General features: G+C 46.3%; 1 protein-coding gene across 7 annotated transcripts in view; it reads right to left on the bottom strand.

The window, feature by feature from the left end:
- Nucleotides 1-23048, bottom strand: part of LOC146829372 (uncharacterized) — a 188477-nt gene that overhangs the window by 100964 nt on the left and 64465 nt on the right. For 4 of the 7 annotated variants that reach the window (XR_014961970.1, XR_014961971.1, XR_014961969.1 and 1 more), the window contains 3 exons: nucleotides 22543-22694; nucleotides 19396-19457; nucleotides 9003-9118 (listed from right to left, as the gene is read on the bottom strand). The gene's annotated coding sequence lies outside the window, so the exon portion shown is untranslated. Of the gene's footprint in view, nucleotides 1-9002; nucleotides 9119-19395; nucleotides 19458-22542; nucleotides 22695-23048 lie in introns of those variants that run through there. The other 3 variants (XM_085606685.1, XR_014961972.1, XM_085606686.1) reach the window with 3 other exon arrangements.

Here is a 23048-nt window from a genome sequence, read left to right on the forward strand (position 1 = left end):
TAACTCACTGGCCATAACGCACACTCTCCTGGCAACACCTGGCGAGTCTTCAGGCAGGGGACTGACCCACACAGAGTTGCCGTCAGACATCAGCAGAGGAAGTCCTTCCCCTCTACCGATGCCCTCCTCCTCCAGCATAGCCCTGGCAACAGCTTTCACCAAGCTGTAACGGCCGTGCTGGAGGAAACTGACACACCGAGCGATGGGCTCCCTCCGAGGCTCGTATTTAAGCCTTTTATGGTTGTTTGGCACCCCCTTGTGGTTATTTGCAGTACTGTTTTACCGATCATTTTCTGATTCCATTTAAATTCACAATAGTTTCTTTCCCACTTCCTACAATAAGCTCCCGAAGGCCTTATAACCAGAATACATTTATTATATCATTATTTAATAGATAAAATAACTTAATGGAGATGAACAACTCTCAGAATCAGGGTCAAACAGGCATATTGGGGGATAATATTAAAAAATATTTACTAGAGGAGCTTAAAGCCTCCCTTAAAGAGGCAGTAGACGCCAACTTGTCCAAAAGGAAAAGGGGATCACCCTTGCAGGACAATTATTTCTACCTCTCCGACGAGGATTTACCCTCTTCTTCCCTGCCTAAAAAAGAGGAATAGTTGCTCAGAAAAGCAAACACTTAACTAAAGCACTTGAACCAGCTTATACTATTGGTAGCCCTTGCACTACAACAGATTCAGGTGCTCACTGCAGCACAAAAGAGAGTGTCCACCCTAACGGGGCACAAAGAAAGGTAGCCCATGGTGGCACACTAAGAACGAGTGACCTTAATGGCACAATAGATCAAGAAAATACTATGTCATCAGCAGATAACACTTTGATAACGAATTAGACAAATGTATTTTTGATGCACAAGATACATTTTTTCTGCTTGAGGATTTGGATGATGATATGGACAAACCCTCTATTTACCAGGGAATTAAGGACCCTTTTGGGGAAGAGATGTTTAATCCCACCACCATTAAACACCCACGCCTTGCAGATTGGTGGTCCTTAGAACACGTTTCGCACTTCTTAAGTCGGTGGGTCAAGAAACCCCTCGATAAGGACATACGCAATCTCCTTAGAAGTGAATGTCCAAGACCCTCCACGGAGGACAAGGTGTGCACCACACCTAACTTGGACCCCAAGATTATAAGCTTCCTATTCAAGTTTGGCAAAGATCCTAGGAAAGGTATTGAGAGGTGCCTGAAACAATCTCAGGATAAACTCCTGGATAGCCTAGGTCCCCTCCCACGCATCTTGGATATGACTGAAGATGCCAGGGGTAAAAATTTTGAGCTACTAAGAGGTTGGGCACAGAGGGCCTTATGCATGCTAGGTAATGCAAATGCCAACCTCATTATGGAAAGACGTAAAGCTGTCTTGATGAGAATAAACCCCAAACTGGCAGACCTAGCTTCAAAGGAAGATACTAACCGTACTAATGGGCTCCTGTTTGGAGAAAGCTTCATTAAAACATTGGGTAAATATTTTTCAACCTTCACTGCCTACAGCAGAGCTCAGTACAATGAGAGTAAGGTTTTTGGCTCACGCTCACTTTTTGGAAGGGCTGACAGAAGGGGACCACCTGCCAGCCGGGTATCCTTCAGGTCCTAGTTCTATCAACAAGAATACAGAAACCCCCAATACTATGGGAGAGGCTTCCACCAGAATTAAAATTTCTACCCTCAGAGGGGCAGGACCCCAAGAAACCACGGAGGGAGAGCAAGATGCTCTACTCAAGTTAATAAAGGTGAACAACTCTTCTTCTTCAACTTTAAAAGTAGGGGGCAAACTAAGACTATTTGTCCACAATTGGGAAATAATAAGTCATGACCCTTGGGTCTTAGAAACAGTTACCGGCTTCAAATAGATTTTTGGCAAATACCCCATCAAGTCAGGAAACCGAAGGAATTACGCTTAGAAAAGGAGAAGATGCCACGTACAGACATGGAGGTAACTCAGATGTTAAGCAAAGGAGCTCTAACAATTGTAGGCAACCAAGACACTACACAAAGTTTCGTGAGTACAGTATTCCTGGTAAAGAAAAAGGACAAGGAGTGGCGGCCAGTCATAAATTCGAGATACCTGAACAGATTTTCAACTTACAGGCATTTCAAAATGGAAGGTATTCACCTTTTGAGAGATATCCTACAGTCAAGAGATTGGTTAGTAAAACTAGACCTCAAAGACGCCTAGTTTACGATCCCCATGGACAAGGACAGCCAGAAATATCTCCGTTTCGGATGGAGGAGCATTTTATACCAATTCCTTTGCCTACCATTTGGACTGTCCTCGGCCCGTGGTGCTTTACGAAGGTCCTTCGTCCGGAGGTCACTTACCTCAGAGAGAGAGGAGTAAGATTAATCATTTACCTATAAACAGATTAGGAGGTGCGAAATCCAAGGTTCTCTCAGACTTAGCACGACAAATATGGTATTTTTGTTGGGAACATGAGATTATCCTAAGATCGGAATTTATTCCAGGGATTCAGAATGTAAAAGCAGACTGGAATTCGAGATTCCTGAGAGATTCCAGCGATTGGAAGTTACAACCAGAAGTCTTCGCTCTGATTCAGGACCTATGGGGCCCAAACCAGATAGATCTCTTTGCGAGCAGATTAAACTTTCAGGTTCCAACCAACTTCAGCTGGAAACCAGACCCAGGAGCTGCAGCAATAGACGCTTTTCTTCAACCTTGGGGCAGGAATAAAGCCTATGCATATCCCCCTTTCTCGTTAATCCAGAGAGTCCTGTGTAAAGTGAGGGTAGAGTCCAGCAGTATCATCCTTGTTACTCCCTTCTGGAAATCCCAGGTGTGGTTCCCGGGAGTGATGGAACTGGCTATGGATATTCCTCGTCTGATTCCAGCATCCCTTGGCCTGCTTCAGGACCCAGAGGGACCCTTTGGTTTTAGAGGGGAAAATTAACCTTCTTGTCTGAAAGATTTCAGGGGACCTAGTAGATATATTCAGACCTTTCATCAGAAGCTAAGAACTTATTAGATTAATTCTGGGCTCCAGGAACCAGGAAAAGATATAGGGGTGTGTGGAAAAAATGGCGCAGTTGGTGTCTGGAGGGGAGTTTGGATCCCGTGGAGGTCCCTGTTCAACAGATAACAAACTATTTAGCAACCCTTTTTAACTCCGCTCTCTCTTATAGGATTATTAACTGTTACAGATCTGCAATTTCCTCTGGGCATGCTTTAGTGAATAATCAAGCAATAGGTACCAACTCTCTTATCAAACGAATAATGAAGGGCGTTAGACTTAAAAGACCCCCCAAAGCATGTTATGATTCCTTGTGGGATGTTAGTTTGATTTTCAAAGTTTTTGTATCTCGAGAAGATAATACCTTCTTATCTCTTAAACAGATTTCCATGAAATTGGCAATTTTACTTTGCCTAATTTCTTTCAATCGAGTTTCAGATATAAAGGTTCTTGAGTTATCTAGCAGATTGTATTCTAATGAGGGCATACATTTCGACATTTGAAAGAGAACAAAGACTATGTCTGACTCTGTCTTCTATCCCTTTTTCAAAGACTGTGAAAAACTGTGTGTGGTAAGATGCATGAAAGTTTATGATGACAAGATTGCTCAATTTAGAAAGAATGGAGTTGATCAACTGCTTTTATCTTATGTTAAACCCCATAAACCAGTCTCTTCAGCAACTTTAGCTAGATGGGTACGTACCATAATGAGTGAAGCTGGCATAGACCTGTCAAGATTTGGGGCCCACTCCTCTAGAGGGGCAATGTCTAGTAAGGTTTTCTGATCAGGAGGATCTCTTTCAGAGATTCTTAGAACAGCTGATTGGTCTCATGCCAACACCTTCGCAAAATGTTATTTAAGACCGTTCATGCACGTTAGCAGTGTAGCTCTCAGCAGCTTTGATCATGCATAATGGTAGCCTCCGTCTTGTAATGAAATGATGATTCTCCAATTATTATGTAGAGAAAATCTTGATTTCATTAAAGACAGACTTCTCTGTAAACAAAGCATACACACCACTGCATAACATCAAAACAGTCATACTGTCACATATAAAGGCATGATTACAAGCCTGGCAGTTTGCAAACTGCTGTCACTTTTTGGTGGTCAGACCACTGGATTACGAGCAAGGCGGGTAGACCGCCTTGAGACCGCCAACATTACATCTCATGCAGTGGCAGCGGGAGAGGCAGAGGCAGCCAATGGAGGCAGACCCAGCTCCTGCACCACCGACCTCATTACGACCTGCCTGACGTCGACCTTTTAATGGCAGGGACAGCACCATGAATAGGTCAGCAGAAAGACAACCTTGTGTAATGTGGCTGGTGCCCATGGGGTGTCCTCCAATGTCAACAATGTTGTTAGGTGAACTGTTTTCCATGCACAACATGGTGCATGGAAACAATGCGCCCATCTGGCTGGAAGCACAAGTATGGCCGGCATTGACTTCTGACTCTTTCTCAGAGCCGAAGCTTGCTGCTGCCATGACTGCACCACTCACACACCGCCAGCCCCATAGGAACATCGTAATGCAGCAGTTGAAATGCCACAGGCTTGGCAGCTTTTTCTCGCTGGTGGTGGGACCGCTAACATCATAATCAGGCCCTAGGTCTTGCCCCCTGAGAACCTTGGTATCCACATCACACCATTACAAAGTGTCATCCACTCAGAAGCATGATCACCCAAGGCATTGACAAAGTTTTACCAAATCATCCATACACTCCAGAAGCCACATTATTCCAAATGTAAGCCGGAATTCTGTCGAGGGAAATTAAAGGTTTTCGCATCCAGACAAGAATAAGATCCCAAGTGGTGAAGACAGCACACACATGTAAGGCATCCCAGGACGTGAATCAAATAAATGAAAGAAGGAAAAACTTAGTAGACAGGTTTGTCTTGGTGTGCACCAGGAATCTGGAATGCCATCCCAACCCAGATATATGAATTTACTTAATTTTATATTTGTTTGGAAGTTTTGCATAACGCTACGCGCAGACAATCGCTTACTTCTGATCCATAAAACACAACAAATTCGACAAATGCCTCCATTTTCCTATTTGAGGACTGAAGACCCTCCGCTTCAAGAAACACCTCAGACCGAAATAACAGCTTTGATTTCTTATCCCACTTGGATGCCAACATAGGGCCCGATTCTGATTTCGGATGGAAGGGCTCCGAACAATGTTCGGAGCGCTTCCGCCCGCATTGGAACGTGCATTTCGATGGGCTCGTCGGAAAGGAATCCGACTCGGATTCCCGGATGGCTTATGACGGGCTCGGAGGGCCCGTTCACCGTCTGGAAATCCTTCAGTACTCACCCGGCCGCCTCGCTACGACCGAGGGAGTACAATGGCAGTTTTTCACTGCCTTTTCATGTCCGTGTTTCTGGCACGAATAGGCAGTCGGAAACTGTCTTTAGGGGCCCCCAGTAGGGTCCCCATGGGTGAGAGGCTGCCAAATGACGGCCTGGGGCACCTACGGTGCCCCTCTGTTGATCGCTGCACCTGGTAGCAGGCACCTTGGGGTGCTGGCCACAGGGTGCAGGGATGAACTGCACCCCTCCATTTCACAATGCGGGCACGCATTCCGCTTGTACTTGCAGGGCCGTAACCGACGACAGCAGGTCAGTCGGTCACGGTTCCTGACCGATGATGGACGGACTCAGGTCCGTCAGACATCGGAATCGGCCCCAAAGTTTAGCTTGTCTTTGCACCGCCTTCAGTTGTATAGTGCGGCATTGCTTTGTTCCTAGGTTTGCGCTATACATTTAGTGACACATGCAGACAGTTACTGAACAATGCAGGATCCTATCACAGGAAACGAAAACATGGGGTAAGATATGCAAATTTGGCTTGCACAGATCAATGTGAAAAAGATATAGAACACTAGTGAAAGTGAAGCGAACACAGATCCTGTAACAGCAACATGAAACAAATCATATGACATATGTAAGTAAGATGATAACTGCAGTGCAGAGGTGTGCATACAAGGGGCCTGATTACAACTGCCCCGGATTGGAGATGCTGTTGTCCCGAATGGCCACGCTGTGGCACTTTAAAAACACAGGGATACGTCATATACATCAATATAAAGCAACCCTGTGCATTGCCCTGCGCTGGCGCACCATCAGCTGCCATGCACCACGCAGGCACCCTTGCGCCATGGTGCAAGGGTGCCTGCGTTGCGGGAAGATTGTTTCTTTGCAGGAAGAGGTGATTTTCTCTTCCTATGTGTGCTGCAGCACCCCTAGAAAGAGGAAAAAACAAGGAAAAGTGTAAACATTTCTTCTCTCTGCTCCTAGCTATGCCACCCCTGGGGTGGCATAGCATTCTGACACACTTCCAGGTTTACAAATTCTCGTAAATCTGGAAGTGCTGCAGAATACATGGGTGTTGCCTGGGAACACCCACAGCAACACCCAAGTCACGCCCCTTTCACGCACAGTGTTGTGCGAGAAGGGGCCATATTTACAAGGACAGGAAAAGCCACACAGGGTGGCTTTGCATGTCCTTGTAAATATAGGGCAGGAGGTTGCACCAGCAGTGCTTCACAAAAAGCTTGTAAATAAGCCCCAATGAATCCCTGTGTTTTGAAAGTGCCACAGCGTGGCGCAGCCAAAAGGGCATGCGGTGTCGCGCTGCGGCACTTTCTTGTACATAAGGCCCAAAATGTTTATCAATGAGAGTGAAAATTAAAAAATATCAAAAACATGCAGGCCTTTTTACCTTAATAGCAGTGGACAGCATAGATGTTCCTCCCCCATTATGCACTCTCCTTAGTGGTGCTATCACAGGGATGGCAAAGACTCCAGCAGATGCCGTGTTTCTGTTGTCTAAAGCTGTGCTGGAGGGCTCTCTCTCAGCAAGATAAGGTATCAGTTATATATAGGTCAGCTCTCGCTCCCAACTCTACATCTGTTCATTTTATGTATGTATAAAGCACTTCTCTACTGCTTCAGTAAGTGTTAGTGGACTTTAAAATGCCGAAATCGTAGAGAATATGTTGCCTTGATATCACCCACCTATTGTAAAATGAAGGGGGGGAAATACCAATTCTTTGAATTTTAGTCGTTAAGAATGGTAGGGAAAATGTTAGCTGACCTTACCATGTTAGTTAGTATTAGTTAATATTTATAGCGTGCACATGAACCTCAAGTTTGGTGCTAAACAGAGAAAGGGGCAAGGAGTTATCCAAAAAGATTGCTTTTCAGCAGGTTACAAAAGAGAACATTGTTCAAGTGGTGACATCAAGCAGGGAGGAGGGCATTTCATACTTTAGGGCCGAGCTGGTGAAGAACACTTGATCTTGGGAACATGAAACAGACACTTGTTAGCAGACTGCAGAGCTCTTATAGGAGCATGCTTCAGAAATGTGTCATTTGGGGCAAATGTGTCAGCATCATGATAAACTTTGTTTATGATGCACAGGATTTTAATGTGAGTTCCCTGAGCCACAGGTGGCCTGTGCAGATGTTTTGTGGCTTCAGAAAGTGGCTGGAATTTCCTAAGCACTGTGACTGTTCTAACAGCTAGATTGTGGATCACCCATTGAATACCACCTCAGAAAGTCCTATGCAGAGGCCATTACGAGTCCATCCTTGTTAAAAAAAACATGCCAAGGCCATATTAGCATGAAGGGTTTTTTGGGAGGAAGAAGGTACTTTCCTTTACATGCAGAGAATCAAGAAACAGCACCTTACAGCACAGATCTGCTCATTGAGAGAGGTGCTTGCTGGTCCAGATCCTTAGGGATGTTACCTTGGGTGCTGGTCTTGGAGGTAAGCCAGGGAGGCCTGATGGACTCATGTCATTGCTGCATGTGGTTTCAAAGCAGAGGAACTTGGTCTTCCTTTCCACTGCTCTTTAAAAAGTTGGCTCCCAGATACACTTAGATAATAGGTTAATCAGGTAGGGGTGAGCATCCTTTTCCAGTTACACTACAACATTGGCTGCAGATTTACTAAGCTTTCATGCAAGGCAATGCAACAACAAACATTGCTGCATTGCGTGAAAGGGAAAGCAGAGCAATGGTGTATCTTCTGCGATATGGTGCTGTTCTTTCTCCCCTACCACAGGCGTACTTTAATCTGCCTTGCGTCAGTGTACACACACTTTCACTACAGTGCAAGGATGTTTGTGTGATGTCAAGCATAGGTTTTCTATTGGAAATGCACCCTACCAATACATAATACTATGCCTGGACACTTTTTCATTGAGTATAACTGCGGTACAGTGCAGTACACATGCAAAGTTGGAACATTTATGAGAAAAGAAAACTTTTTTCAAGTGTAACTCAGCCTTGAGGAGGCATTATTTTTTGGTGCAAAGTCCTGTCTTCCTTTTTAGTAGAAAGGGCTTTGTGTCACAATACATGTGTGGTTGCATGGGAACACCCATGTACCACCCATGGAAGGCCTGGAAAGCCACTCGACACAAAGGAGCACAAAATAGTACAAACCACTACTTTGTGTTATTTTAGAGCTACTTTCCAAAGCAAATCAGGATTTGCAGTGGAAAGTAAATCCCAAAACAACACATCCTAGATTCCGTCATCACATCCTTCAACAACACTATGATCAACACTCATGACCCATCACGTGGACAGACTATACCATAGTCAGTTTCACACTTAATATCCATCAACACAGAAAAAACACCACGGCGGGCCCAGCACGCAGACACAGGCACAATTTCCAGAGGTGGATTAGACGACCACCCTCCATGAGAATAAACAGAAACATAATGAAAAATTGAAAAACGGTTGCACTCTCAGTTGGAGAAAATGTAATTACTGGTGATCCTTGTAAAAAATTATCTGGTGTTGGTGAGTACCACCTCCTAATCGCTGAGGTGTAAATCAATAAATGTCAGATTGCGTCTCAGGGAAAGACGTCCTCACTGTAGCACTCACAATGTGGCTACCCGCTTTTGAAGAAGGTACTGACGATGTGATTTAGTTATAACATGTTTAATTCATGAAACTTTTCATGCGTATGATACTGCTCATACTTTCAAAGATAGTTCAAACGACCAAGAGGTTCGCAAATACATGTTCATTCTTTAGACAAGAGTTTTCAGATGTCCCCGATGCATTTCGGGACTCGCCCTTCGTCAGGGGGGTTGATTCTACAGAAAAAATAAAGGAGGACAATAGGCATAGGTCCAGGATTTATGGAATGCAAGACTATGATATCTAATGCGGGTTATAATTTACACGTGGTAAGAAACAAATATCGCGTGTTGGAAAAGAAGTACCGATGGTGCTCATGTTATTGACGTGCGAACAAATGAAAATAGGAAAGTAAAGGGAACCAATACACTCCCGTTAAAAATTACGGAAAAAAAGTATCAATGGTACTCGTGTCATTGGCGTGTAAGCAGGAAAGTAAAAGAAACCGATACACTCCTGTTTAAGAATTACGGAACCATTAGTGAAAAGGTGCTCGAGTGAATTATAGTGAAGTAAACGAAGAATAGTAAAGAATCTCAACCTCGTAAGTGCAACCAATAATGACGGTCTAAATACCTGAAAACACCGGAACAAAGACTGAATTCTGTTTACCCACATCTCACACTCACAAATCCCCAGCTTCTAGACGCCACATAATCAGGATTTTGAATCAAACACAGCACAGAAACAGCCTTCATAGCACCACGGATGACATCAGGATGATTCGTGAGAAGGGGAACAGCAAAACACTCATCCTCCTAGACTTATCAGCAGCCTTCAACACAGTAGCTGTTAGACCTGGCACCATTGGCGTGAGTTTCCCCTGCATTTTTTGCCTTTGCCTACTGTGTTTTTGCTGTGTGTTGGACTCCGTTTTGCTTGTCTAGATGCTTTGGGCACTTTGCCACTGCTATTCAGTGCCAAAGTGCAAGTGCTCCCTGTGCAAATTATTGTTATGGATTGGTGATTTCATGATTGGCTGGTTTGATTTACTAGTCAGTCCCTAGTACAGTGCACTGTGTGTGCCCAGGACCTGTAAATCAAATGAGGCTAGTGGGCTGCAGCACTGATTTTGCCACCCACATAAGCAGCCTGTAAATCTAATTGTAGCCTGCCATTGCAGAGCTTGTGTGCAATCTGGTACTGTCATGTCAACCTGGCAAGTGGACCCACTTGCCAGGCCCTAACCTTCCCTTTTCCTACATGTTAGTCACCCCTAAGGTAGGCCCAAAGTACCCCTATGGGAAGGGTGCAGTGTATGTGAAAGGAAGGACATGCCCTGGTGTGTGTGGCGTGTCCTGATAGTGAATTACTGCAAATTTTGTTTTTTCACTATTGCAAGTATACCTGTTCTCATAGGATAGAATGGGGAGTTTGTTTATAACATCTTATAAACATAACTATCGCTGGGAACAAGTTAGGAAAATAAAGTTTAGTATGCCTGAACTCAGAATGTTAAAATGCATCTTTTAGTGAGGGTTTTTTTTATATTCTGTGTTTGAAAATACCACTTTTAGAAAGCGGGAATTTTCTTGCTTAGCCATCCAGTGTGCCTCTGCTAGGTTTGTGTATTGCATTCCCGGCTTTTGGATGACAGGGGCTGGAGAGGAGCAGTGGCTCCAGAGAGCCTGATGAGTCAAGGCTGGGCTGAATAGACGTGGGCTGCATTTAGAGTAGGGGGAGGAGATTTCCTTTCACCTGAATGGGCCTGGTCTGCCAAGGACAATACTGTCTCCATCTCCTGCCAGGAAGCTGCACCAGAGGGGACAGAACCGGTTTTGACCAAGCAAGGGCTTCTCTGCCACCAGAGAAATAATGATTTTGTAGGATAAATATTGGGGCCCAGACCCCAGAACTTTAGATCATTTCTGGGAATCAAGAGGAACTTTTGCCAAGGAGAAGAGCCGGAGAAGCTGAGGAGGAATACTGACCCTGTGCTGTTTGCTGTCTGGGGTTCACCTGCAGTGGCTACTTGCTGCCAAGGAAAGGAGAAAGGACTTTGCTGTTTGCTGTGTCCCCCCCATGCTTGGGGAAGATCTCCAAGGGCTTGAAACTGAGCTTGCCTCCTGTTCTAAAGTCTGAGAGACACAAAGACTGCACCACCAGTTCCCCTGAACTGCCTTGCTGGGAGTTCTGACCTGCAAAGAGGTACCTGCTGTTGTTTTGGACCTCTAGAGACTGTTTTCCGCTGGGAGTTGGAAAATCAACACAACACCGAGAAGTATGACGCATCCGTACCTGTTTCCGACGCATTGCCGAAGAAACCATCGCTGCGCCTGCGGCGGCTCGAGAAACCGCTGCACGCCGCATCGAGTGCAACGATCTCCAAAGTCTGAGTTCACCATACCGATCCCGACGCAAACCCTGCTCTGCGGCTGCAAGAATCCACGCATTGTCCCAAATCATCGCATCACGGCGTCAGGTATGTCGCATCGTTGGGCGACGCAGTAAGAAACCGACGCATCACCTCCCCGCGCTGTAAAAAAAACACGCATCACCTCCTCTCCGGTAAGGAACCAACGCATCACCTCCCCTGCGCAGCAGTAAGGAAACAACACATCACCTCCCCCAGAGAAAGGAACCAACGCATCACCTTCCCTGCGGCCCGTTTTGTTTGTTTGCATGACGCATTCAAGGTACTTTGTGTGAAAAGTGTTGAATATTCAATTTGCTTTGAACTGAACTATTTCTACCACCTGAAAGTCATATTTTATTACTGCATTGTGGATTATTGTCATTTGGTCTTGTTTTGGTTTAGATAAAGATTACCTATTTTTCTAAACTGGTGTGGTGTCCATTTGTAGTGTTTTCACTGTATTCCTGTATGTGTTCACAAATGCTTTACACAATGCCTTTGAGATAAGCCTGTCTGCTCGTGCCAAGCTACCAAGGGGGTGAGCAGGGGTTATTTTAGAAGCGTATCCCCCTTACCCTGACTAGAAGCAAGGGTCCCTATTTCGACAAAGGTACCTACCTCTGCCAACTAGTGACCCCAATTTCTAAATTATCCCATCCCATTCTAATCCGACGACTCCAAGAAGCAGACATCCAGGGATGCTCGCTAGAATGGATCTGCTCCCTCCTCACTAGAAGAATTGAAATCATCAGTATGCCCGCCTATTGCTCTGAAGCATAAGAACTAATCTGCAGAGTCCCACAGGGCTCTTCGCTCAGCCCAATGCTCTTCAAAATCTACATGATTTCAATGGCTGATGTCATACAGGCTCACAACATAAACATTCTCACATACGCCAAGGACGCACCACCGACACTGTCCCGCTCGGACAAAACAAACAATACAAGAAACAAGTTCACCACATACACGATCGAACTGACCACCTGGATGGCCACTTCGATCATGTATGTGGTGAATTTGTTCCTTGCTAACTGCCTCAAACTGAACTCTGACAAGACCGAAGTGGTGGTCTTCAGGAAAAATGCCTCACCATGGGAGCCACCTGATGGCCTATAGACTTTGGACCCACACTCACCCTTGCTCAAGAGAAAGAAATCTCAGAATTATCACAGACAACAAACTGGAAATTGTGGCCCAAGTCAAAGTAGTGGCCTCATACTGCTTCAACACCCTAAGAATGCTGAACAAAATCTGTATGTGGCTTCAAGACAAGACCAGAAAAACAATCACCCAAGCCCTCATCACTAGCAGGCTATGGGAACCTCCTCGATGCAGGGATAACCAACCAGCTCACAAGAAGACTGCAGACCATCCAAAATGCAGGAACCAGGCTACTCCTCAACTTCCCATGCCAAGCCCACATCACACCACACCTTAGGGAACTCTACTGGCTCTGCATACACTAGCATAGACACTTTAAACTCCTCATTTACACCAACAAAGCACTGCACAAAACACAGGCCCTGCTAACCTGAGTAGCAGCATTCCTTTCCATCAACCTTCCAGATACCTCTGCTCTGGCAGTTTCTCACTAGCACACACCCCACATATACGCAAAAGCAGAGCAGAGAGCGACACCTTCAAATCCTGGCTCCTAAAGCTTGGAGCATCCTTTTGCAACACATCAGAGCCTCCTCTTTCCCTCTTCTTGATATTTACAAGAAGCTGAAGACCTGGAACTTCGTGTCAGCCCTCCAGGGCTTGCTTCACACACAGTACCTGGATAGCCTCATAGGTGATCAGAGCAGTGTAAAAACACAGATAACAATTGTGTTGGTTTGTGTCACTTCTGCGATGTAAACCCCTGACAAATTGTTAATAAGTCTCTGCAAGAATTGAGTTGCTGGTTGAAGGGGGTAAAACCCTGCTCAAGCAGAACCCAAAATCATTGTCAGGGTGAAGTCACAAGCGAACCCTAAATTAACCTTTGCTCAACACCCTGGTAGCTTGGCAGCTTAGCACAGGGTAGGCAGGCTTAACTAAGAGGAAATTTCTAAAGTGTTTGCGTAACACTTCAAACAATAAGACAGTGAAAACACACCATAAAAGGATCACACACCAGTTTAGAATAATAGAGTATTTTGTCAATAAATAAAACAAGGAAAAAAAGGCAGCTGTACTGATGAGGGCTATGTGGTAGGTGCAAAGTCCTTAAGCTGGGAGAACCGGTTCCAAAGGTGATGCATCAAACAGCAAAGGCAATGCGCTCGTTCTGCTGGAGATGCGCTGTGCCACAGAGAATGTGCATCAGTTCTGCTGGATCCACAGATGGGCTGGCAGAGTACTTTCAGAGTCCACTTCCAAGAGTCCAGGACTTGGGTGGCACCACTTGGCAGGGTAGGATTTACAGATGGCAGAGTCCAGCTGCTTGGTTCAAGGTTGTTGGAGCCTTCTGTCCCTGAGGCTGCAGTCAGGAGGGCAGCCAACTAGCCCTTGGAGTCACTTTTGGGTCCTGGGATCAACAGATGCTGGCCCAGTCCTTCTCACCCAGGCGAGAGAGCAGCAGCTCAGCAGGGCAGTAGTAGTCCAGCAGAGTGGCAGTTCTTTCAGCAGCAAATTTCCGGGTGGAGTAGCAACTGGTCCAGTGGTGTACTAAAGAGTTGATGTGTGAGGTCCACTATTTATACCTGGTACCCCTCCTCTCGAAGGTGGAAGAATCTTCTAGAAATTCTCTTTGAAGTGCACAGACTTCCTGCTTTCCCTGCCCTGGTCCCAGACTAACTACAGCGGGTATGCAGCCCTTTGTGAGGAGGCAGGATACAGCCTATACAAGTGTAAGTGGGGCTGTGGCCAGCTCAGCCCTCCCATCCTGCCTGTGATGGCCCATCCAGGTACAGCTAAGCTCTCTACTGTGTGTGGCTGTCTAGGAGGAATACACAAAGCTCCATGGTCATTTACACCCAGTCATGTGACCCAGAGGCAGGTTACAGGCACTAAATGGCTGGAAAATGCCAACTTTCTACAAGTGGCAGTTTCAAAATTGGGGTTTTACCCCGAAACCGGTCCCAGGAAGCTTCTTCCCGGTCCAGGTAAGACCTGGCTTGGCAGTTTGTGCTGGACGGTTCCTTTGAGAAACCGGGTCAAGATAGATTTGCATATGGCTGGGTCTGAACATGAGTGGCGAAGTGAGCTAAAGAAGGATGATGGATTCAACCCAGATCTGTGACTGGGGGTGAGTGTCTGAAAAGTTTCAATGCTCGTCCATCACCTCCTTGTGTTTGCTTTGGGTGCCACATTTATGCCTAGTTCCAGACTTTGTGTGGGGGCAATCCCTGGCTCAGTCCCAAACTGGTTCTCGTCAGTTCTTCTCCTTCCCCTGTGTTTGCCTGCAAACTGCCTAGGGTGACAAAGGCAAGTGCAGGCCTGGTTTTATGTTCCTTTGTGTGTGCTGCAAGCAAGGTCTTTTGAAGCATAAACAGGGCAGGGCATACCTCCTCCCTAACCATCCTGTCAGGAAGACCCACTCCCTCTACACCCAGGCCCCTTTCGTCCCCATGTCTGGAAGGAATACGCAAAATATCCATGGAGAGCCATTCACAATCATGTGACCATAGACACTGGCAGAAGGGCATATTTGTTTAGGCAGGAAAATATCAGCTTTCCATAAGTAGCACTTTCAGAATAGCATTTTAAAGTCTGACTTTACCAATAAGGAGGATTTCAAATTGCAAACAAAATGAGTGGGAGAAGCATTCCTCTACCTGTTCCCAAACTGAATTGATCACTTATTAAGTATAATAAGGTAATTCAGTGTTTTTGTAGGGGAGAGATAGCCTTGCCAGAGTGAAAAACAACTTTAGGAACTTTTTACTTTCCGGACATGTAATATTTAAACACATGTCATCATTTTTTTAATATCATGCACGCTGCCTTCTGAGCCTGTATGGCCTACCTAGGGGTGATTTATATTTATTAAAACAGAAGGTTCAGGTCTGGTTTATTTTGCTAGGTGGAAATGACATTTTAAATGAGGTTGCAGGCTTGAGACATGTTTTCTAGTGCTACTTTAGTTGGTGACAAAATGAGCGCTAGTAGCCAAGTAGCATTTACTTTAAGGCTCTGGGCACAGGTAGTACCATATACTAGGGACATGTAAGTAAATTAAGTCTATCAATTAGGTTTATACCAATATTACCATGTTTAGAAGTGAGAGCACAAGCACTTTACCACTGGTTAGCAGCAGTGGCGTAGTTAGGGGGGGGGCGGTGGGGGCCGTCCGCCCCAGGCGGCACTATTTTGGGGGCGGACAAAGGCGTTCAGATAAGGCTCGGCTTGATTTCGTGGACGTTCGGGGACGGGCAGAGAAGGAATAGGACTCGGATGGATTGGAAAAAAAATGTGTACCATGGCTCTGTTTATGAATGTGGTCTTTTTAAACTGCTTATGTTTATTAAGGATATAAGCAATACACATTGAAACGGTTCCCTTCAGGGCCCTGTAGTCATGTCCTTAACTTTTCAGGTAAACCCACTCGCTGATTTCTGAATAGTGAGTGAGAGATCTTTAAGGTAACCATGTTGTTTCTGCTTACATTTCACATGCTTTACTTAATCTTGCATTCCCTATGAGTGTTTGCTTTTACTTTTTTTTTTAGGCAGCATATTACTCTTATCAAGTGCATAATTTGAATTGAGCCACATAAGTGTTTCTAGCGGGCACAATTAGGTTGTAGCTGAAGGCAGTGCGAGATTCTCTCAGTGGGGCAGTATGGTGTTCAGTGGGGGAGAGGATGTGGCACTATGGCCAGAGCTGTCGAATTTGGAACTGGGGGGCTGGGTTCAGCCTTTATGACCAGTCCACCAGACCACTCTACTGAGGGAGCATATTCCCATGCTAGACCTTACAAGGCCTCACTAGACCTTAGAAGGCTTGATGTCTTAGCACAAGCAGGTGTACCCTAGTGGTGTCAATTGTGAGTTAACCCTGAAGGCCTGTCCACCATAAGCCATACTGAAGTTCATCTCCAGTCTTGCGGGCAGGCCTACGAAGCAGCACACCCTGTGATCCAGTCACTGTGACTCTGTCGCTGAGGTCACATGAACCTTGAGCAGGTTAGGGCGGTGCAAACGGTGTGACCGCACTGGGTACCACATCCATAAACACAGAGCTGTGATACACATTTTGTTTTCCAATCCACCCATCAACCAGGTATTGCAGTACATCCAGGAAGGATGAACTTCCCCACCTGGGGAAAACAATGCTGTTCAAAGAAAGAGGAGAAAACAAAAGTAGCCGTTCACTGGCAAACTCTTTAAAGTGAGGCTGATGTGTTTGGATGTGAATACAATCAATCTGGCCACTTTGCAACCACTCTGTCTTGCTTTATTTAGTTATGTATTTATTTTTCATAGTTAAACCTTTTATTTCTCTGCGTCCCGAGGCTGCCCTTTGGAATAGAAAAATGTCAAAAAAAGGGCATTTCCAGCAAGAATGTTTTTTTTTTCTTTTTGGGATCCATTTTACAGGGAAGCAAATAAATGAAAGAAGGAAAGAGAGGTTGTGAACCGTTTCTTCAAGTCACGGTTTTCAGTAAGTGAAGAGGGGCTGCCAGACAGAAAGAGATGAAATAAGAGGAAGAGAGAGGGGGAAGGAGGAGGGCAGCTGCCAGTGCAGAGCAGAAGTGGACATTGTCCGTGTCTTCTCTGGGCAGGAGGGAAGAGACAGAGTCCTTTTCCTTCTCTGCCCGTCCCACCCATCCCTGAACGTCCACGAAAGCAGGTTGAGCCTTATCTGAAGGCCTTTGCTATTTCTGCAGTCCAGGGACACAGTTTTGAAAAGAAAAAGTAGGGAAACTAAATCTTTTTAATAAAAGAAGTAGGGGCACGCCGTGCCCTGACGATCCCGCCCACTTCGATCACTGTACTTATATGTGTATGTTCTTTGTGGGCTCTGGAGATCAGCCCAAGGACTTGTCTGCTTCCGCTTAGGGACTTTTGTTTTCTGTTCAACTGCCTCTATTTAAATGACCAGTAGAGGTCAGTAAAATACCAGAATTGCTTTCTTCTGAGGGACTTTATTTTTTTATTTTTCTGGCAACTGCCTCTGTTTAACTTTCTTGATAGAAAACGACCAGCAAGAGGTCAGTAAAATACCAGGATCACTCTAGCATTCTCTAGATTCCAGTCCATAACAATTGTCTTCCACAAGCACCCGTAGACAATAAAATAATATTCAAATCTTGTGTTTTCAGTGACATGACCACCGAAGGCCCTGATTTTATATTAAAAACAGAGCTTTGGACTATACCATTTCCCGCTGAAAGGCAATATTTCTCTCCATGTTTTCCCATACCTGGAGTGTCACCCAGTTTGAAGCTTACTTTCCTTCCATATTAAAGAAAAGTAGATGTTTCAGCACACAGGCTATTATGCTGCATAGCTAAATAAATATAAGGGCGAGACTGATTTCATTGCAAATGCTTGGCTAATAAATATGCCCCTAAATCTGATGTGCGGCTTCAATATGTGTAGCACCTAAGACGTCTTGTTGATGCTTAAAAGAATGTACCATTTGAAGTGGCAATTGTGCTTAAGATCCATCTAAGTGTATATTAAAGTCTGTAAGAACTAATACTTCCTGAGATTTTAATGAGACTAGACCAGCGGCATCGATAATCTGTTCAATTTCCTTAATCCCTCTCTCCAGGGTCAACAGCACAACAGAAATACAATGGGGGGGGGGGGTTTAGAGAGTGGGAGCAGTGGAAAGTTAACAATTCTGAATAGCTCTTGTCTAGTATCCAGGTAACAGGTAAGGTTGTTGTTAAAAACCATGTTATTCCCTCTATCCTTGGCACCCAGAGTACACGCTACGCGGCTACGGGCCGCTTTTTCCAGAGAAAGAGAACAGAAAGAGCGTGTTGCAAGAGAAACAGAGAAAGGACCAAGAAAGAAAGGTCTACCTAATATGTTCATTGGGCGTCCAAAGACTAGGAAGGAGGAAGGAGAGGCTTCAAATTAGTTTCATGGATAATTGATTGAACAGGCATGTTTTCAGATTTCTCCTAAACTAAAGAAGATGTTCTTCACACTTTGGGCCATATTCTCAAGGACTTTATCTCAGCCAAAGTGGTGATGAATTTATCGCCCCATTCACAAGCTGGTGCTAACAGCTGATATCACCAGTATTCACCCGATAGCAGCCGCAAAAAACATCGCCACAGATGACACCGGCAACGAACGCTAATGATGTGCAGAGTAGGCGTTCCCGTGAAAAAGACTCGACAACACCACTTCACAACATTCTCAACGGCCAGCCAGATCGGCGATAAGATCACAAAGCATGCGATAAGGCTCGTTAGCAGCAGGGATTTAACACCTGCTCTTAGTGGTGGTGGAGAAGTGTGGCTCACTGGTTAGAGGAGGCAGACCTGGAAGCAGAGGTCAGCCCGGGACCAGGGTTCAATTCCCGGCTCGGCTGGGTCTTGAGTCCATAAAATGTCCAAGGACTCGATAATTCTCGCTCCAGTGCATACTCGATTCATGGGTTCACACTCTGCGACTCTGGGCAATAGCTTGCTTAATCTCCACATGGGCCCCTCGCGGCGGGATGCCTGGCTTTCACCTTGCGGATGCCCTGCCGGGTTATCTCACAGGGGAATACCAGGACGGGTTCCCTAAGCAAGCGCTTAGAGACCGCTTGGTGATTTGCGCTATATAAATTCCTGCACATTTACATTTACATTTACATTTACCTGGTGTCAAGTCGGACGCAAAACTGCACCATAAAAGAGAACCCAGCCCAGAGCCACACCTGAAGAACAACAGATGCCATGGAGCTACTGATCATGCAGCCCGGACGTCCAAGAGGGCCACAACACCCACCACCACCACCCACAGGACCCCCCCCCCCCGGGTCCCCACCCCGGGCACCTACCCCCCCAACAAAGATATTTTACATCAACTTTACGAAATCATGAACAAAACAATTCGCCTGATGTCGCACAATTACAACAATTAACATTCATGTGTGGTCAGAAAAAGGAGAATCATTCATTCACCATTGAAATTCCAAATAAAGCATCCCATTCAAATTTACCTCAAGGCATCTATTTGGAAGAGTCATGGCGGGTCTTCCCTGGACAATCTGCAAGTCACAGTCTGCAGGACAAAATGCGAGATAGGAAGGTGTGTCATGCGCTCATCAAAATACAGAGAAAGAGAGAGTGAGAGAGAGAAAGAAAGAGAGAAAAAGAGAGAGAAGGAGGGAGAGGGAGAGAGAGAGAGGGAGAGAGAGAGTGAGAAAGAAAGAGGAAGAGAGAGAAAGAGAGAGAAAGAGAGAGAGAGAGAGAGATTGTACAAGGAGCGCAAGGCCACTCTGGCTCTTGGCCCATACATGCCAACTGTTGTGTGCGTATCGCCATTGGTATACCATAAGCCTAAGGCCTGGCATCAATTGCAGTGCGAAAGTTACATCACATTTCCAAAATGCAAGCAGTAGTCAGACTAATATTAGGAATGAAAGCTCTTTTGTCTCAATACATAAGGCAGAAGGACATCTGCACCTCCGACCTAGGTCCTGAATGCGGCTGGTACCCCCTGAGTGAGATACTATAGCAGATGATGACGACTCCCACACCATGAACTGCGCTAATGAAAGACCAAACTATCCACACCCTACACACAGAAGTCCCTGCTTGAGGTTCTCTTGCATGGGATGCCCTTGACACTTACGTATACAACAACCCATACATCTAACCGTTGCACACACATACGACTCATTGCTCCGAGCAGTGCAATATCAGGCACATAACTGCTGCAGGTCAGAAGAGTGCCGGTTCTACGAGATCCACCAATGCAATGGCAGGACATCCCATCACGTGGGACTGTACCATGCACGTATGCTGCATTTGTTGGGAGCACTGCCACTGTTGATCATGCACAACTGAGTGGCCCATGGATGTCTGCCTATCCAACACAACCTTAGCTGAACTGGATTATGACTTTTGTGTGCGCCCCTTGTTGGTCCACGAACAGGAGTGTAACCGTGATACCCGTGCATGGGATGCCTTGATATGTGGCGTATGTGCTGGCAGTTGTGCATGGGAGATTGCACAAGTCCTCCTTTGCAGTGACCACATCGAGGCGCTCCCCTATTGGGCTTTGTTAAGGATTGGTGAAACGGCATGGATGGAGCACATCTGTCCAGACCAGTTAATGGATTGGCTCTCCCTCGTGTTCATTGAACTCGACAATGACGTACTCTTGGAACTGATTGCCCATGAAGCTGCACTCGCTTTCATGGACGAGTAACTACGTTCCTGCAGCCACAACTGATTGTAACCCAGAGCACAGGTCCCAAAACTCTGTTGCATCTTGGAGGAATGGTCACATATCCCACCGCAACAGTGGACATGTCTGCATTCACCTGGACTCAGAATGCATGTGTGAGCACCTACGCGTGTTGACACACACCTGTGCAAGGTGAGGCAGTTCCATGGGCGGAGCTGCACAGCGTAGTTTGGCAACGTTCCTAAATCTGGCATACTGCTGGAGGGAGAGTACACACATGGCAATGTAGTAATACATGTGACCTTGTTGTACCCTTTCACCTGCTCACTGTCAGCAGGGCAGACAGTCGGCGCAGTCCAGTGGTAAAGCACTATGCAGATCCCATGGTCTGTGAGTCGTGTCCCCTGACAGGGGGCAATGAGCAGACGCCAAACATCACATGACTCGTCCAGCAAGGCATGATGGGCTGTGACTGTTGCCATCCATAATGATTGTTGTTCATTTTTGCCTCCCCATTCCTTGCACCTCTACATGTTCCTGTGCTGCCTGTTAGTGTCTGAAGCATTGGTCTGCATGTTGTGGCCCGTACTGACACACACATGCTAATAAAGTCTACGCAACTTCACTAGTGTTCAACTGTGATGATTGTTGATTAGAATGACAAATCGGGTGCCTCAATGGCCGTACACAGGGAGGGACTGACTGACGCATTGCACTTGGGAGTGAGTCTCTATTGACAGCACCACCGCTGTTAGCCAGACATTGTGTTTGGTATAGTTGCTGGTAAACCTGTGCTCTTACGAGCCTTCAGAAATGTGAGTATGGTGTCCAACTGTGTGATTTGGAATATTTTATTCACATTCTGTGGAGTGTAGGAGCTGGAGCAGTACATGGCCATGCAAAACCCACATTACATGGCTGCCCAGTGGAGGGCCAACCAGAGTCCTTTGGGGAATGACAAGTTACTTGGAAGAGGAAGAGTTCAGTCCGCAGCCTGATTGCTGTGTCATTGGTAACCAGAGCAGATATGGCAGTCCATGTCGGGGTCCAGGTGAATGTCGCAGGGTGGTTCCAGGGGACAGTGGAAGGTGTTGTTCCAGGGCATGATGCAGAGGGCTGAACCAGGCAGGAACAGGCCATATGGTGGGGATGAATGCTACAACCTCCTTTCTCACACAGTCATTACCATCCACATCTTACTCCTCTGATATGTCTTCTGTGTCCAGTGTGTCAGGTGTGTGTGGTGGTGCCATGGCTGCATCACTGTGTGCCACTGACACATCAGGGTGCAGAGGTGTAATGGCTGCATCACTGTGTGCCACTGACACATCGGGGTGCGGAGGTGTAATAGCCTCATCACTGTATGCCAGTGACACATCAGGATGCGGAGGTATAAGGGACACATCACTGTGTGCCAATGACACATCAGGGGGCGGAGATGTGTGTGTCGAAGTTCCTGCAGTAGTCATCTGGGACATGCTCTGTGGCAGCAATGGCAAGATGAGGAGCTGCAGGGCATGGAAGATCCCAGCTACATCTCGCTGGTATTCAGCCGTGGCAGCCATCCTTCCAGCCTGCATCCGCTCCATGTTCTCCATTGTCCTCCGCAGCTGTGCCAACTCTGTGCTGTCCTCGCTGGAGCCTGTCTGACTAGACAGTTCTTGTGTCCGAGTAATGGCTCCAGCGAGGTCAGCCAAGAATTGTTGTAGAGCATGGAAAAACTGTGGGTGTCCGATAGGGACTGTAAGTGGTCCCTGATGGGAGTTATACACCCACGTATGTCATCCAGTTTGGCTGCCATGATGTCAAAACCCACCCACACCTGTTCAGCCAGCTCCTTCTGGTAGTCTAACACATGGCGTTGGAATGCTATGTGTCTTTCCGTGAGGTTGTGGGAGCCAGCCGTGGTGATGGGTGCTTCCTGCTGTGTGGTCTGTGCAGGGGGTGGGCTCACCTCGATACAGCTGGGCTGCCCTGCTCCTGGAGGTGGGGTGCGGAGGCTGTCCACGAGCCGTTGAAGGGTGTCGGAGCAGATGGCCAGGGGGTCCTCTTCATCATCAGTGAAGAGATGTCTGGTCTGCTCGGCAGGAGGTGTTGATTGTCCCTCTGCAATGTAAAGGGGTGATGCAGGTTAACAGTGTGTTCCCTGTATGTTAACATATTGTACATGTTTCAAGACAGACAGCATGACAATGTACATTGTGACTGTTTTGGAGGAGCTGGCTATTTGATGGGAGACAGTGGACATTTTGACAACATGACGGATGTGAGGTTGTACTTGTACATTATCACCGCACAGTTTCCTTCTATGCCAGATGTGATTGGCCAGTTTCTATGCACAAGCGGCACTAGTTGTGTCCTCTGTCCTGTTGTGGAAGTGTTGCACTTTGTACCACATTGTTGTCAATGTTGATGTGCTGTGATTGCTATGTGTGTGTGCTGCATTGTGGGAGAGTCGCC

This window comes from Triturus cristatus, chromosome 5_2 (genome assembly GCF_964204655.1).
Source record: "Triturus cristatus chromosome 5_2, aTriCri1.1, whole genome shotgun sequence".
Lineage (NCBI taxonomy): Eukaryota > Metazoa > Chordata > Amphibia > Caudata > Salamandridae > Triturus > Triturus cristatus.